Source organism: Tupaia chinensis, unplaced genomic scaffold (assembly GCF_000334495.1).
Source record: "Tupaia chinensis unplaced genomic scaffold, TupChi_1.0 Scaffold000022_1, whole genome shotgun sequence".
NCBI classification, from domain to species: domain Eukaryota; kingdom Metazoa; phylum Chordata; class Mammalia; order Scandentia; family Tupaiidae; genus Tupaia; species Tupaia belangeri.
The window spans coordinates 256978-265729 of NW_006159452.1; positions in this window are offsets into that span (position 1 = coordinate 256978).

Consider the following 8752-nt stretch of genomic DNA (forward strand, 5'->3'; position numbering starts at 1 on the left):
AAATTGTTGGATTACAGAGTAATTCCATTTTTATTTTTTGAAGAATATCCATACTATTTTCCATAGGAATTGCAGTATTTTACATTTCACCAGCAAAATTCCACGTTCCAGTTTTTTCACTTTTGCCAACATTTTAATTTTTTTCATTTCCTTTTTTTTTTTATCTTTCTTTCTCTTATTTCTTTTGATAGTGGACATCCTAAAAGGGGTAAGGTTATCCTAAAGAGTGTAACCATATCTCATTGTAGTTTTGATTTGCATTTCTTTGATTACTAGTGGTGTTGTGCATCTTTTCATATGCTTGTTATTCATTTGCTATTTACTTTGTTCATTTTAAAAATCAAATTATTTGTTTTTCATTGTTGAGTTGTAGGTGTTCTTTATCAGGCAAATGACTTGCAAATATTTTTCCCATTCCATGTGTTGCCTTTTGCTATGATTATTTCCTTTGCTGTGCAGAAATTTTTAAGCTGATATCATCCCATTCATCAAAGTTTGCTTTTATTGTCTGTGATTTTGGTGTCATATTGAAGAAATTATTTTCAAATGAAAGGCTTGGAAGATTTTTTTCTGTATTTTCTTTTAGGAGTTTTACATTTTAAATTCTATGTCCACTTTAAGTTAATTTTTGTATATGGTGTTAGATAAGGGTAGAACTTTATTCTGTTGCATGTGGACATACAGGTTTCCCAGCACTATTTGTTGAAGAAAGTATTCTTGCCTCATTGCGTAGCTTTGGCACCCTTGTTCAAGATCATTTGACCACCATGGGACCAGCAGTTGGTATAATGGCTTTGTAGCTGGACTCCCATGCAGTTGACCATGGCTGGAGTCCTGGGCTCGGTGGCTTAAACTCACACTGGGCACGTGTGCATGCATGCCCAAGATCCTGAGAGGAGAATGGAGGAGAAGGGATTGTGTCATGGTCATCCCCTGAGGGTGTGATTTCTCTCTTTGTGTCTCTCTGTCTCTGTCTTTCTGGCGAGCTCATGCACCCTATATCAAAAACCTCTCAAAAATAAAGATCATTTGACCACATGTACAAGAGTTATTTCTGGACTCTGTTCTTTTCCATTGGTTTATATGTCTGTCTTAATGGTAGTACCATATAGTTTTGATTACTATAGCTGTTTTTCTTCCTCCATATTTATATGTTGAACTCTAGCCCCCTTGTGACTATATTTGGAAACAAGGCCTGTAAAGAGATGATAAAGATACAATGAGGTCACAAGGATGAGGCCCTAATCTGATAGTTGGTGTCATTATAAAAAGAGGCAGAGTGACCAGCAGATGGATTAATGTTTATATCACTAGACTTCCACATAGGTGACTCTGATTTGAGTCCTGGACCTGGTGGCTTGAAACTTACACTGGGTACATGGTTGCGTGTGCCTACACTCCCAAGAGAAGAGTAGAGAAGAAGGGATTCAGCATGGCCATCCCCCCGGGAGATAATTTCTTGCTTTCTGTCTCTCTTGCAAGTGCACATGCCTTTCGGTAAAAATATCAGGGGAAAAAAAAAACAACAAAACAAAGAAAGAAAAGAAAAGAAGGAAAAAAAACACAACAAAACAAAGAAAGAAAAGAAAAGAGAGAAATAAAGAAGCAGAAGAGACACCAGAAAACATGAACAAAGAAAAGGTCATGCAAGCACACGGGGAGATGACAGCTGTCTGTATGTCAAGAAGAACGTCCTCATCAGAACCTGAAGGGGCTGGCAACTTCATCTTGAACAGCCCAGTCCCTAGAAATGTGAGAAATAGAATTCTATTGGTTAAGCCACTTATTCTGTGTGATTTTATTATAGCAGTCTGATCAGGCTAAAACAGTAGCTCTGTAACATGTTTTGAAGACAGGAATTGTGAGATCTCCAGGTTTGCTTTTTTTCTTTTCTAGATTGTTTGACTTGAGCCGGCTCCATAGCCTTGTGGTTAATGGAACTGGATACCACATGGCTGTCTGTAGTTCAAATCTTGGCCCCAGAGGCTAGAAAAACATTCCAAATGTATGTGTATATATGTTGCAAATCTCAGTAGGATGGAGAACTGGAGGAGAAAGGATTATGGCATTATCCTATCCCATTGTGGAGTGATTTCTACTCCAACCCTTATTACTCTCTGGTGAGCATATTTGCCCATTGACAATTAAAAAATAAAAGATTGTTTGGCTATTCAGAGTCCTTTGAGATTCCACATGAATTTTAGCACGAATTATGTATTTCTGCAAAACAATGTCATTGACATCTTTGGATATGATACTTTAATAATATTAAATCTTCCAACCCATGAGAAATGGGTATCTTTCCAATTATTTATGTTCTCCTTTATTTCAGCCAAATTTTTTTGTTTTACACCTTTTTTTTTTTTTTTTGAGAGAGAGACTTTTGCCATAGGGTGTGTGTGCTCACCAGAAAGACAGAGAGAGAGAGAGATAGAAAGCGAGAAATCACCCCCCAGGCAGGATGGCCACACCACAATCCCTTCTCCTCCATTCTCCTCTCGGGATATTGGGCATGCATGCACACACATGCACCCGGCATGAGTTTAAGCCACCAGGTCCAGGACTCGAACCACAGTTAGCTACATGGGAGTTCAGTGACATAGCCATTACGCTAACTGCTGGTCCCAATCTTTCACCTTCTTGAGTAAGTTTATTTTTAAGTATTTTATTCTTTTTGATATCACTTTAAATAAGATTTAAAAAAATTCCTTTTCAGATTGTTTGTTGTTAGTGTTCAGAAACACAACTGATTTTTGTATGCTTATTTTGTATCTTACAACTTGGCTGAGTTCATTATTCGCTCATTAATTCTCACATTTTCTTTTTTTTTTGTTTTACTGGTGAAATCTTGAGGATTTCTTTATATAAAAATATGTCATCTGTGAGCAGAATAACTTTACTTCTTCTTTTTCAATTTGGATCCCTTTTATGTATTTGTCTTGCCTACTTGTTCTGGTTAGGACTTCTAGGGCCATTTTGAATAGAAGTAGTGAGTGTAGACATCCTTGCCTTATTCCTGATCTTAATGGAAAAGCTTTAAAGTATTCACCATTGGGACCAGCAGTTGGCATAATGGCTATGTTGCTGGACTCCCATGGAGTTGACTATGGTTTGAGTCCCGGGCCCAGTGGCTTGGACTCACGCCAGTCATGTGTGAGTGCATGCCCAGGATCCCAAGGGGAGAATGGAAGAGAAGGGATTGTGGCATAGCCATCCTCCCTGGGGGGTGATCTGTCTTTCTGATGAATGCCCATGCTCTGTGATAGGAACCTCTCAAAAAAAAAAAAAAAAGTATTCACCATTGAGTATCTTAGCTTTGGATTTTTCACACGATCTTTATCATACTGAGGTAATTTCCATCTATTCCTCATTATTGCATGTTTTTATCATCAGAGTACAAAGTTGCTGGTTTTGAAGATGGAGGAAGGGGCCCATGAATCAAAGAATGTGGGTGGTTTCTAGAAGCTGTAAAAGGGAAGGAAAAAATGTTCTTGTAGTCCCAAGAAAAGAGTGCATCCCTGGGTTAACACCTTGCTTTCTGCCTGTTGGGACCCAAGTCGAACTTTTAACTAACATAACCGTGTGATGTAACTTTGTGTTGTTTTAGGCTGTCAAGTTGTGGGTAATTTATGTCAGTAGTACGAAACTAATATATTATGCCTACCTCCATGTCGGAAGTTATTCTGCAAGTGGTTAGCAGTGTAAAGTAGGAGTCTCAATACACAGTGCTTTATGGTTTGCAAAGCATTTGTGTCTATTTACCTATCATTTGCCAAGTAACAGTTGATCTGACCTGCTCTGAACTTTGGGAGGCAGTGAGGAAATGAGGTAGACAAAATAATGTTTATTTCTTACCAGACACTTTGAGATGTTTACTTTTATCTATTTTCTTAGTAGAAAAGTAGTAAAATTCTGAAAAATTTAGTGACTTGTCCAAGGCAACACAAATAACTTTCTTACTTCCACTCAGGAATATTTCCACTAGTAACGTAGCTGGATAGCAATTCTGATTTAATTAGAAATGCCATTGCCATTTCTGCTGATAAAGGAGGTAAACTGAGCCAAAACATGTAAAAGAAAAAGGGTTTTATTTGGTATAAAATTGAGGACTGCACCAGGGGACAGCCCTGATGAGCATGATTTCCAAATGTGCTCAATGAAGTCTCCAAGTCACTAAGCAGGTTTTAAAGGAAAAAAACCCATAAGGTGGGTGAGGGAACAGCATACATTATTGTTTGGGGACAGTTATCATTGGCTTCCAGGATCAATAACAAGGGTGTCATCAGTCCAAAGTTGGTCAGTCTGGGTAAGATGTTTTCACTGAAGAAACCCTTGTTTCAGGTTGCAGTAGTGTTTGTGCAAGGTTATAATTCTGGCAGATTTCTCTGAATAGCAGTTCTTGTTATCAGTCAGGCTAGTATGAGGAAATACCTCCTCCTTGGCCTCCCCTGCTAAGTTCAGTTAGGGTTGACATAAATGACTCCATTTTGATTTTGAAAATGACTAAATTTCTTATCTGTTATATGACTATGGCCAAGCTACTTTGCTTTCTGGCATCTACATTTTCTGTGAAATGAGAAATAAATGCTTAAAATGGTCTAGTGGGAGGCAGTGGGGAGAATAAGATATAGGTAAAGCTCTTTGACATGTTTTGGAGGAAAATATTTACAAATAAATGCTATGCTGTGATTATTATTTCAGATATCAGGATATTCTGGGTTATATACACATTACTTTTAAAGAGTATGGAATTTAGCAAATAACCACTAGTAGGTAGTGGTATCGGTGGTATTAAATGCAGGCAGTAGTTATGTTAGCAGACAAGCTATGGTCATAAAGAATACTGACCTTAAGTATCATTTGCTTATTATCTCATTTGCTGAAAAGTTATTTTGCATCATTACAATTCTACAGATGTTTCACAGATGTCTTTAAGGATATATTTCTGAAGCTTGTTATTAAGCTAACTTCTGTGCTCTATGGCAGATTTCTGTAGCATATTAATGAGAACATTATGGAATTGTAAATAAATATGTTTGTAGCAATCGAGATGAAGAGCAGACCTATAAAAATGGTTATAAAAATCTAATTAACATTTTAACAGTAAAAAGCTTGCTGCTTTGATACTACAAGAGAACGGTCTCAGTCAGTAGATAAAATGAATTCCCAAGTGGGCTTAAGAGTGGATGAAACACTGCTATCAATATTTAATGGGATGTGTCAGATTTTACCACCATATGAAAGGATGCAAATAGGGGTTACCATAGAAATCACCTTGACAGAAAACTGCACAAAACACAGTACAAACTATCCCTCGAGCAGCCTTGCAGGGGTTACTATAATGTCCAACTGTAGTCTTTTCATGTAACCTCTTGATAGTGGGAAAAATCACAATGTGTGTGTGTGTGTGTGTGTGTGTGTGTGTGTGTATGTATGTATGTATGTGAATGTGTATATGTGTCCAATATAATTTGAAAATTACAAAGACAATTGAAATTTCAAAGGCAGGTATATCTGCATTTCTTTATATCATAATTACTCTTTGATTAAATGATAAATGCCTATATTATTTACAGCTTTAATTCAGTATCCATCATAGCCATGCTACTCAAAGATAAGGCAACCTCAGAGATGCTTTTACTATTGAAATCTATTATGCTACTTTTCCATTTTATTGAATACGTTCTTTTGTGTCATGGCTCTAGGATATTTTACCATTGAGTTTTAGCAGCTAGTCTTGAATTAGTTAGACCACTTTCCTTCCCAGATATACTCTCCCATTGTTTTAAAAAAAGCATTTAAAAAAATCTTTAATCTTTGAAAAAAAAAAAAACAGTTGCACATGCTCTCATTTAATTATCCTACGATTGTAACACAGGCATAAAGCTAAAAGAAAAATCATGCTTACTATACAGAATCTGTCAGTAAAAAGAGATAGTTTTATAAATTATGCTACCCTTTAAAAATGGATTGATAGGAAATGGTGTTCTAAAAGAAATGAAAAAATGTTGATTGTGGAGCTAAAGGGAGAAAAAGAAACATTTCAGACACATAAATATTAAAAAATTGTAATGCTTATCTGAAAAAGTAAAGAAAAAATCTGACATTCTTTTTTATTCAAACAATTTATATATGTTTGAATTGAATGAACATTATTTTTAATAACATAGATGTTAACTTTATTTGACAAATATAACAAACAAAAATTCTTAAGTGTCATTTTATGACCAGCAAAGTCAGACAACAAGAGGAAAAGAAAAATGGAACTGTGGGAAAGATAGAATAGGTAATAGAGACCAAGAAACAAAACTGATGTGAAGGAGTAAGAGAGTTACAGGAAGCTTTTGACCAAGAAAAGACAAAGCTAGCAAGAGACGCGAGGAAGGAAGCATGGATGAAGAAGAAGCAGCTCTCCACAGCTTCCCCTGAAAACATCCTACTGATTTCAAGGAATAAGGTTGACATCCCTTGGAGGTGTTTAAAAATTAGAGATAACTGATATAATTGACCCCATTTCCTGTCAGATTTGATGCGCTTTGTTTCTTTGTCTCACGTCACTTGTGTCAGGCCTTGGGTTTTACTATTTTAAGTCTACCTATCAGTCTCCCCCAAATTTTGATCTCATTTTAATCTTCTCAGTTCAAACCTAACCACAAAGGGTTGTGAGTATCAAGAAGAAACTACACAGAGAAGTTGACAAACCTACAAACATAGAACAAGGTTTAATATATTTCTCCTTGAAACAGAACAAGTAATTGCAAGAATTTGAGAGAAAAATATAGGAGATTTGAATGACCTGTTGAAATCTTGACTTGATAAGTACATTTGGAAGCTTACATTCAACACAGAGAGTGAATATTATTTTGAAGTACACACTAATTATTCTCAAAATTCACTCATGCAATGTTACAATGGAGAACTTAACAGATTTCAAAAACGTCAACATTGTACGGACAGTATTGTTGAGTAAAATATAATAATACTTTAGAGATAAAAAAATTAAACATTTTATCTCCCTGACTATTCTGCACAATGACTTTAAGGGTGAGTATAGTTATGAACAATTTTTGGGTAAAGAGGAAATTAACTAAAAATCAGAAACTATTTGTAACTCGCTAAATATTAAAGCACAGTATATCAAAATTTAGGGGATGCAGATAAAATGGATCCTAGAGAGAAATTTATAGTCTAATTTCTATATTAAGACAATATAAATATCATAAAATATAAAGTAATTGTTATATCAAAAATGCATATAAAGAATAATGAAGAGCTAAGAGGAAAGGAAATTAAAGAGATGGAAGCAGAAATGAATGAAATAGGAAAAAATTCCAAAACAAATATTCTTAACAAAATTAAAATGTTTCCTGGGAAGAATTATGAAATAGTCAAATTTTTGCCTAATTTTATTCAAAAAGGTAAACAACGCAGGCTCAAATAAAGAATATTATCTGTAGAAAAGGAGATACAAGTGAAAGATTAAATAATCTCAAAAATGTATGATAAGAAACTTGATTACTCTATATTTCAAAACTCAGAAGAAATGTAAAACATTTAGGGAAAATATAAGCATACTAACAGTGACGTAAAGTGACAGTGATAACAAGGAAGGAACTACTAAAGCTGCTGAAAACTCCCATCTGCCTACTCCAAATACCAGGCTCAGACAGGTTTTCAGAAGTTAGTTTATTATTATTATTATTTAGTATAAATAATAGCAGGAATATTTTATACAAGCTTCTCAGATTATAACACAAGAGGAAAGTTACTTCATTTTATGGGGTTAGTATCATTTTGGCATTGAAATTGAGAGGATTAAAAAACAAACCAATCAGGATTAGGACTTGCAAAGACCTTTTGCCCAGACTTCACTCTTCTGTTCCCCAGATCTAGCCAGTACAAGCCAATCACCAGCCATCTATATCTGAGTTCTGAGCAGCCCCTTTCAGGGATTAGGACCACTGAAGACCTTCTGCCTAGGCTTCACCGTCCTGCCCTCCAGATCTAGCCAGACAATGCAAGGGAACTCATGGAAATGTCAGATAAAGAATTTAAAATATTCATAGCGGCAAAGCAGAGATGCAAGAGAAGAAAGACAATGAACTGCAGAAGATGCAGGAGAAAAGAGATGAGCTCTAGGAGGTGAGGAAGTTCTTGCACCATCTGAAAGAGGAAGTAATACCATAAAAAAAGAATTAAATGGGCTCTTTCCCACTATACAAGATGGCAGGTGAAAAAGTTGCAAAACAGGATATTAAGGAGAAGAAACTTGAAGCAAAGAAGGCTGATGCCAGTGGCAAAGTTAAAAAGGGAGACCACAAGGCTAAAAAGTTCAAGAAGGGAAAGCCCTATTTCAGCCAAAACCCAGTTCTAGTACAGGGTATTGGCAGATACTCCCGATCTGCCATGTATTTGAGGAAGGCCATGTGCAGGAGGAAATATTCAGCCACTAAATCCAGGATTGAAAAGAAAAAAGAGAAGGTTCTTGCAATTGTCACAAAACCAGTTGGTGGAGACAAGAAAGGTGGTACCTAGGTGGTTAAACTTCACAAAATGCCTAGTTATTATCCTACTGAAGATGTGCCTTGAACGCTATGAAGCCACGGCAAAAAACCCTTCAGTCAGCATGTGAGAAAGCTGCAAGCTAGCATCACTTCTGGGACCATTCTGATCATCCTCACTGGAAGCCACAGAGGCAAGAGAATGGTTTTCCTGAAACAACTGAGCAGTGGCTTGCTACTTGTAACTGAAC